Source organism: Diospyros lotus, chromosome 4 (genome assembly GCF_014633365.1).
Source record: "Diospyros lotus cultivar Yz01 chromosome 4, ASM1463336v1, whole genome shotgun sequence".
Lineage (NCBI taxonomy): Eukaryota > Viridiplantae > Streptophyta > Magnoliopsida > Ericales > Ebenaceae > Diospyros > Diospyros lotus.
In genome coordinates, this window is record NC_068341.1 from 39849204 (window position 1) to 39859918 (window position 10715).

Genomic DNA, 10715 nt, shown 5'->3' on the forward strand with positions numbered 1-10715 from the left:
TATTATTGTTTTTCTTTATCACTAAATTAGGTGTATCAACTATTGGGGGCAATATTAGATTGATAACTTTGTTAGCTTAAAAACGATGAATTAAACTTTTTCACCATTTTTTAAATAAAACTCAAATAATTGAATTAAAATAAAACTATAAAGATAGTGTAGATAAAACAGGGATTGCAGATATTTTATTAAACAAAAAAAAGTTTAAAAATAATTAAGTTACGAGACTTTATCTATTTGAATATCTTAGAAAGATAATGTAGATAAGCTCATGTTAAGCAAAAAGTTTTTGATAAATTTTTTAGTACTTGCTCAAGCTCTCGTGAGTATTTAGTGTGGTGTTGTTTTTTCTTTTTTTCTTCCGTATTCCACACAGTTTTCTATAGATTTACTGCATTTAATGTTAATTGACATGGCAATTGATAATTTGAATGTTTTGATTGAGTCACAAATGTGAAATGTCTTTTTTTGTCTCTATGAGCATTAAATAGCTGGTATTAATTCACAAAAGTAAGTCCAAGTTATCTGAAATGCATTTAATGAACTGAAAAATGAAACTAACAACATTAAATGTATTCAACGACTATATTTTTTGAAATATGCCCATACTTACTAAGTTTTAAGTTTACTCAAGTATGACTAAGTCATTACTTGACTAACTTTTGAGCCTCCAAAACTTGCATTTTTCACTCAATTACAAAACTAAATTTACTCGATTAAACTTAAGTCAAAAAACTTAGCCAGCTTTCAACTCATCTTTACTCGATTGTATAATTTATATACTCAAGTAAAATGATGCTCAGATTTTTTAAAGAAATATACTCAACTACAAAACTAGATTCACCCGAGTACGAAAAATTATTACTCAATTACTGAAATATCTGACTTAATTAAATTTAAGATGATATAAAATTTCATAACATACTCAAGTATAAGAATTTTGATACTCAACTATATCCCATTTTTACTCAATTGTGTGTGTATATATATATATACACGTGTGTGTGAAATCGATTAATTTGAAAATAAGTTGAGCATTACTTAGATTACTTTCCAAACTTACTATTTGATTTTTCTTCAAAAAGCTTTCATATGCTCACAAGATTTTCACAAATAGTTTACTCGATTAATATTCATATATTTTGATAAAATACTCAATTATATTATAATCGATTAAAAATTTATCACCCTTAAGAATATTTCAAACAGTTTTAGCATCATCAACGGACCAAATTTAAAAAATATTTTCACACTTATATTTACCCAAAACTATTTTTCATAAAATTAAAACACAAAATTTTCAACAATTAAATATATCAATGTAATGTTCATTATCTTCATCAGTATATGTAACGACCCGCTCCCATTTACAGGCGCCACCGGTAAATAATCGACCGGATTACTCACCCAATGAATCACAATTGAAGGGTTGGACTATGTTTCAACAGGAAACGCCCTATGTGGGAACTAGGCTTCGTCATTCCCTTTGCTCCACTCAGGAATCGGTCCCAACTCAAACAGAAAAATCCAACGGACCAAGACCCGAAACCCGAGTGAGCTTCATCTTTCTTTAGCTCGCCCCATAGCAAGCCAGAGGTGACCCAGGCACAAAGCTAGCATACAAACACTTCGCTGAGCATTGAGGATTTATGAGAACATACCTTACTGATATTTACTCGGTCCGAAACTCGGCTTCTCCAACTAAACCATATACAACGAACCATCTCACAATCATTTATCACACTATGATGTTTACAACAATTAAATACATTTAACGCTCAACAACACATAAATTTACTCACAAGGGCATACATACATAACACCACATGGCTACGTACAAGAGATAATAAAATACACAACTCAAGCAACGCAACTAGTTGCCACAATAGCCTCCCGACGCCATCCCTGCTTGCATCTGGACTTGCAACATCTACACATGAGGTAAAACCTCATGAGTCATAAAGACTCAATAAAGGTGCAATGCATGTAAATATGAATACAACCATGTTTATGTATGCCAAATGCATGAAAATGAGGCTAGACCCACTTATCCTTACAACCCACCAAGGTTTGAGGCATCAACCTATCAGCCCCCACAACACTAGTCCTTCATATGGCCACAGGTCCACTAGATCTCGCATCACGCAAATGTTCACCACTACATGCAAATGCAATATAAAAATATTATCAAACACATTTACCAACTTGCATGGCCACTTCCACATGGGACCGTCCCTTACCTGGATCGAAACCTAGTCTTTGCCTCGGCATGAACGCCAGCCCGAACTCCGAGCTCTTCTAAAATCACTGCATTCCCGGTCGAACCTAGAGGCAAATACACACAAACCCAACTCCATTAACATCCGACATTAAACCAATGCCCACAACTTCACCACACATCGCAAAACTCACCCGACAACAATTTCCAATCACCCCTACCGAGGGTTCAATCCAACTAATATGACACCATTTATTATCTCATTTAATGAAAATAACTAGGAAATTATTAACTCAATTTACCTCGATTAATTCTGGAGAAGACATAGGGAAAATGCTCACCCGGCGTTGCCTCGTTGGCTGCAAATCTTGCGCCCAAATCTCATTCTCGGCCTCTAGCACGCTCCTCGGGCCCCAAATTAATTTCCAGAACTTTCCCTAATTTTTCTGGAAGTTTTGGAATTTTCTAACATTTTTCCTCCCATTTTCATTTTCCTTTTATTTTTTATTTTTCTTTTCTTTTTCTTTTTATTTTCCTTTTTTCCTCTTACTTCTTCATTCTTCTCCCGCGCACCCCTGTTATTCTTCTTCATTGCGCGCGCTCAGGGCTGCCGCGTATAGCCACTGCCCACCGCCGCCTGGTCCGCCGGTTGTTGCTGCTGCTCGAGCCGCTGTTGTCGGCCCCGCCTCCGCCGCCATTGGTCGCCATCACCGCGGCCAACATTATCACACGCCACCGCCTGCGCGCGACCAGCCTCCGCTGCAACCAGCGGCCATTTCCGACTGCTGAAACTTTTGCCGACACCGGCCATCGCCTCAGTTGCTACTCACGCAGCCACCACCGGTCGCTTCAGCCTCCACCGTAGCCCAGCTCACTGCAGCTGCCCCGCCGTCGCTGCTTCATCGTCGGCCATGGAAACTGTTGCCATGGCCGAGCGACCTTCTCCCCCATCTCACTCTCTCTTTCTCTCTCATGCTCTCACTCTCTCGACCCGACTCCCTATTTCTTGGCAAAGCTCTCTCTCGAGCTCTCACAACCTCTCAATCTCCTCTATTCTCTCTGCTCTCTCAGCCATTTCAATTTTCAGAGACAAATGAAGCTTCCTGGAAGCTCCATCACGCCCACAGTACATATATATGTATATATTTATACATATTACACATTAGCCCCTCAATTTCCTCATAATCTCACTTGAGGGTTTTTGACAATTGCACTTGGGAATTCTAATAATTATACTTGGACCCTCCCAAGATTTTAATTAATTATCCCTAAAGCCACCAAAATCTTAATTCTCCAAAATTAATAATTGACTTTTACTCGATAAAGCCAATTTTGTCTCTACGCCTGCACGGGACCTTAATTTGACCTGAAAACACTTAAGGGTTGCCTTACTCAAAAAACTGAACCACCCCTAGGGTCCGCTCAGCTTCTAGGAGGTCTTCTACGACTATTCGGTATTGGTACCCACTCGGGCTTACACAGAATTTATTTCAAAAATTATTCTCAATCGGACCGCTTCCAGCGTCATCATCCTCATCTCGAGACGCTCACCAATCCCTTGCTCTCTTCCTTGGACATCCAAGTCCCGAGGCACTCCCAACCGCCAGTTCGGTAATTTTATTAATTAATTACTCGAAATTGACTCTTGGGTTTCCTGAACCACCCGAGATCCTGACAAAATAATCAAAATTTATTTATTTCAATACCATATAATACCAAGTATTACACTATATTCATTAACATATATAAGGTTGAATTCCATATTTAAACTACTGAAGGCAATATTAGGTGTATCGATGTAATGTTCCAAAAACAAACTCCAATATGTCATTGACCTTTCTCACTTTGACCACGTAATAAATTGTATTATCGTCTTAAACTATTCTCAGTTGATGTGCAATGTATTTCCCATCCGGCAACCAATAAACTCATACTTTTTATGCATAACTAATCTGTCGACGTTTAGAATTGGTCGATTGTGATTCGTCAGCCTGTCTTGGTAGAATTATCCCGCTCTCGATGAGAAGAAAGTAATGGCACTATAAATCAGACAATATACAAGAGTTTTTACGTGGTTCGGCCAGAATTGTGCCTAGTCCATGACTATTCTCTGGTAATTTTGACAAAGTAACAATATGCAATTTTTTTATATGTCTGTACAATGATTTTTGACCCCCTATTTATAGTGTGAGGTATTTATAACTTACACGAAGTTCAAAACAGTAGGCCACATCGTGGGGGACAATGTGTCCTTATTATTTTCATAAAATCAGGAGAAAACGTTACACACCATATGGGACCTAATTTACAACGGACAAGACAGGTGGACATTATCTCCAATTATCCTGCTTTATGGTTCTTTTTACGAGTTGATCGAGTTGGCTAGCGAGTTAGAAACGTCGCTGAGAAATCGCTTACTATCACAGTTAGAGCTCGTACTTTAACAATTATGCAATCTCGCTGAGATGTTTTCGACCTTAGGTTCGTTGGGCTTCGAAAGGTTGGGCTCAATCATTGGGTTATTCCTAACCCACAACAGTTCAATCAATAGCCCAAAATGGTTCAAAAAAAGCCCGTAACACAATCTGTCTAATCATGTTTAATATGATGTTGTTGAGTTTCTCAATATCATTAACATTGAAATCTTTTATCCATTCTCTTACATATGAAATGTGAGGATTCCGAACAAACATTCCCCCATGAAAAAACCTAATTGTCACACTCACATTCTTTCTCATCCCGTCAATTACACCAATGCAAAATGACAATTAAAAATAAAAATAAATAAATAAATGTAAAAAGTAATGACAAAAAAATGCAATTATAGCACTATTCCAACAAACAGGAGGACCACATAAATGGGTTCTCCATTTTTTAGATCTCGCTCTTACCACATAATCAACCAACATTTTTATGCCATACATAGAAATCTTCACACCCAACATATTTTACACCTCTTACAACCCATTTTTTCATATAAACTATACCTTTCAATATCGTTAAATAAAATCATTTTCACACAAGAAAATGATAAAAAAAAAATCTAGACCCCATGCCTTAAACTTCAAGAAAAAATAAAATAAAAGAATAAAGCAACAAGAAAGGCATATGCCTAACATCACAATACATAAAAGTGAGGCATACCTCATTTCCATGACGTGATTGTACTAAATTTTGGTCTAACTTGCGATTGAATTTTTATATTTAATTATTTAAAAAATGGGATAATGCATTCTCCAATATACTCAGTGAAACAAAACTCTAAATTCATCCCTATCTTGAATCTTTTGTCAATAACCCTAACTTCTTACATTTATTGTATATTTTCTTGTTAGAATTATATATGATCATGAACAGCAAAATAAAAAAATTGATTTTACAGGTATCACGTTTTTCAGATTTTACAATTTACAAAACGAATAATAAAATGGAAGAATACTTATTGACGAAATTTGATTGCACTATTAGGTCACCCGTTGTAAAATTCTCTATGCGTAGTATGCCGAGTCAGTCTACCCGAAACCATATTTAATCTAATATCATCTCGAGAGAAGAAGTACACATTTTTTTTACAAAATTTCTTATTGATCTCTTGTTTTTTATTAATGGTTTATGGTTCTATTTATAGGAATCCACATGGAAACCCTAAGTACTATTAGGCCACGCTTAAAATGACAACATTAAAGCCAATTCAATTATGAATAATCTTAATAATTTTATTCATAATAAATTATGTTATTATTATTATTTATCTAATAAATAAATATGCCAAAGTTAATTACTAATTTATCTTTCTTTTCTTTAAAGTGATTTCTTATTTGGGTTGGACTTTATGAATTCACAATTAAATTAGCAAGGCAAATAATCTATTATTAATTATAGTAAATCATGAATGATTATGTCATGATTAATTAACTACCCAATTAAATTTGAAGCGGGTGTAGTGAACCTATTACTTCACTTCTGTGCAATATGATTCCTCTATTATCCTATATCCCGACAAAATACGAAATCACGGTAAATAAGTCAAATCTTTTAATATCATAATATGACCAAATCCAAAATCATTATTAACTAATATAACACAACTTATGGAACACACATTCCATCGTCATATTACATTGACTAAAGATTTATCGTCAAATGATTATCGGATCGCATAAGATATATTCTTCGCAAACCTCGAGGTGATATATTCCATATCTGATGCACACATACTGCATGCATCACTGAATTAGACACATAGATACGTATAATCATTTATGATTATAACAATTATATAGTATCGTTGATATCCTAATTCACCAATGCACATACATCTATGTCATCTCAAGTCTAAGGATTAGTTGCACTCGCAGCTAATATTGAATCATTGATCAATGAGCAAAAACTCATGTGGTTCAATGTTAACAGTCTCATTTAGTGAACTCGTTCATGTAATGAGTACCTACTCATATTCCTTCCATATCTCATATAAAATGGTACGAAACTCACCAACATTCATCTTCAGTATCTCATACTGAACAATGAGAAAGACGATATGCTAGTCTTTACGAGTTGTTAATATCAAAATCATGAATTCCATAGCTATGAATTTGTTTATAGCATAACAAACTAGAGATTAATCGTTACTCAAATTCTCAATACTTAAGAATAATATCCACTCCTTATTATACTAAAAGATACATGTTTAATTTAAATTATATTGTAATTTAAATAACAATATAAATTTGCCATTTTATTAATATTTAAAGAATAATAAGGTCAAGTCCCTTTTGCGTCATTGGAATTAATCTTATCCAACAATTCCAAGGTCAATCCCAACAACCACATTGATTTATTTTCATTTTCTAGAAATGTCCCTCGTTCTTACGCCCTATATTTAGGGCATGTAAGTAACACATGGAAATCAAACAAAAATTGGCCTCAATAGGCCTATAAATAAAAGGATTGGATTTATCAAGTCGGAAACTTAATTTTGAACTCAATGGACATAATTGAAATAATTAGAAAGCCAATTTGAACCTTTATTCAAATAATTTTATTTGTTGATAATTAATGTATCGTGTCTATAAGATTTTATCAATTAATAAGAGTATTTTGTGATTGAAAGTAAAGCATGATAAATGTACATTATTTAAAAATAAAATATATTTACCATACCTTAACTAACATGAAGTGTTCAGGTAAAAAAAAAAAAAAGCTTTTAATTTACTTGCAACTAATATAAAGTGTTAATGCATAAAAATATGTAGCTTATCTCGAGCCCTAATAGAAAAATATATTAGAATATGTGTATTTATTGCATCATATTACTAATTGGCAATAAATGTAGATTATCTTGTGCCTTAATGGTATTTTTTTTTTTAGATAACGTAGAAAATTAGAGGATTTTGATCACAAATCGTTTTTTGCTTAAATCGTCTTATTTTTTTTAAAACTCAGAATCTGTCTTAACCACGATTTAGGTGTAGAGATAATTTGGCCACGAATCGAAATCTGGAGCCTACCTTAAGACAAACATATGCGATTATGCAATTTTGTACAAAAAAAAAAAAAAAATCAAACTCACAATTTTACGATATCAAAAAATTCCCAAACGCATGCAATGGAGCGTCTGTGCTACCTTTTAAGGGTTTAATGGCAATATTTAAAATTCAGTAAATACACCTTACTTTCAGTAAATGTTCATTTATTACATCATATTTTTTAAGTCAAAATAATTTTATTGAGTTAATATTTAGCCTTACTATTATATGATGATAATATTGTACATATAGAATATTAGCATTCATATATAATAATACATTATATATCATAAGATGTATAATATTTGCTAATATGCATTAGCGTGTAACTACACAAATATAATATGTATTATTTTTGTCTTGCAGTGCTTCAATTTTAATATTGCACTGCTCTTATTTGTCCCCTGAAATGTTTTTATTTAAGTCTTTGTTATGTTATGATTTTACACTTGCAGTGTTGCCATATTACTATAACAATATTCCTATTTTTATTGTTACAGTACTCTCTCTCTCTCTTTTAATTATTTTGTAGTACTCTCATTTTATTTTTGTGATGGTCCCCTTTTAGTTATGTGTATTTTTTTTTTATTAACGCACTATCACGAGTGTCCCTTATTGTTTGGCCCCACGATTTCAGCAGGAAATATAAATCGGGAAACCAGCAACCAGTTTCTATTCCTAGTATTTTTTCGCTGACGCGAGGACAGTCTAGTATTTTTTCAATTTTCATGATAGCTCCTGGCTGCTAAGCTTTTTTCTCTAGCCATAACTCGAACATGGAACCTAAGAGCCCAAAGAATAATACCCAGTAATTCTTCCTTTGTCAGTTAACCTATGACCCGAGGGCATTTATATGTCACTTTTACTTTAGTTATGATGTGCTCTCATTTTACACTTGCGTAGCTCTAATTTTACTTTAAGAGTGCTCTTAATTTACTCTTGTGGCGCTCCATTTTACTATTGCTATGCTCCCATGTTACTGTTGGAGTGCTTATGTTTTGATCTTACGGTGTCCTGTTCTAGTCATATGGTGCTCGTGTTTTAATCTTGCAAGTTGCAATGCCTTTGTTTTATTCTCGTGGTGTTTTGATTTTACTATTATAGTGCTCTCGTTTTAGTCTTTTTTCGATGCTACCATTTTATTCTTATTGAGCCTTCATTTTAATTTTGTGATGCGTTCCCATTACTTTTGTAGTGCATCTATTTTAATCTTATGATACTTCTATTTTAGACTTACAATATTCCTATTTTACTATCAGAGCGTTACCATTTTAGTTTTGTAATGCTCTTTTTTTTAGCTTGTACTGCATTCATTTTACTATTGTAATACTTGGGACGATCGTCTTTGCATGGCCTTCAATGCTCGTGTCATTGATTATGTCAGGGGAGATAAATTACAGGTTAGACCTTTAGCCCTTGCGTAAAGTGGTGACGAACTCATAACCTACCGAATTGACACCGACATATTACTCATCAAACCACTTGACCTATGCCATGAGAGCTACTTTTGTAATACTTTTATTTTAGTCTTGTGGTGCTCTTATTTTACACTTATGGTGCTCCCATTTTAGTTTTGCAATACTACCATTTTTATCCAGCTAAAGGCATATCTAGCCTGCTCACCTTTCATCATTTAACCATTTTGCTCCCTTAACTTAAACAAAGACCTATTAGCTCCCTCAACTTTCAATTTTAAACCTATTATGTACCTCAACTACTAATTTTGTAATAGTTACATACCTTAGTGCAGCAAGCATTGCGTGTGAGTTACACACGCGGTTTGACATGGGCCCCACTTTAACCAAGCCAATGAGAGCATGCCACGTGTCTAGATCTGCAAGAGAGGAAGAGAGTCAGCGGCGGATAGTCGCCTAAAACAACAGAGGTGGAAGACAATCGTCGACGACAGAAAAGGAAGACAACCGCCTACCCACCTCTTAGCTGCTGGATCGACCTCTTACGCCATAGTGTCGCTGCCTACTAGCCCTTCAGACCCCAATAGATGCCATCGTCGGCCCCCTCGACCCCAATCGATGCCATCGCCGCCCCCTTGACCCAGATTGACCCCTGCACTGCACCCCCTCCCCCCGACGCCCTCACCGACCACCCACACAAGGAAGGTAAACGAGCGACCGACCGTTTATCTCCCACGCCGTTGGCCCAGATCTGCCCGCCCCACGGCCAGCCGCTGCGATCGACGGCCCCCCGACCCCGGTCGACGCCTCCCAGGCCACTAGAAACCACCGACATATAGAGAGTGAGAACGAAAGAGAGGCAACGAGCGAAAGGTCGTTGGCGACAAGAAAGGAAAAAGAAGAAGAAGAAGAAGAATATGATGGTGTTGCACGCATCTCAATTGCGTGTATAATACGTGTGCTGACCCAAGTATTTATCCGGTTCAAAATTAAAAGTTAAGGAGACTAATAAATTTTTGTTTAAGTTGAAAGAGACAAAATGATTAAATGGTGAATGGTCAGGGGATTGGATATCCCTTTAACCTTTTCATCCTTTAGTGCTCTTATTTCAGTCTTATGGCATCCCTTTTTTTAATCTTATAGCACTCTTATTTTAATCTTGCGATATTTCTATTTTAGTCTTAAGGTGCTCTTATTTTCCTATTACAATACTAATATTTTAGTTTTGTAGTGCTCCCATTTTAATATTTCAATATTCTTATTTTAGTCTTATCGTAACTCTATTTTAATTTTCTGATGCTCTCATTTTATTTGTTGATATTCCTATTTTATTCTTACGGTACTACCAAATTATTGTTTTGGAATTGTTTTTGTCTGCACTCCAATTTTACTTTTGTGATGCTTTGATTTTATCGTTGCAATGTTCCTATTTTATTATTGCGGTGCTCCCATATTACTCTTGCAATACTCTCGTTTTACTTTTGCAGTATTTTCGTATTACTCTTACAGTATTTTAATTTTTTCTTACATACTTGACCACCCCTCATTATCATT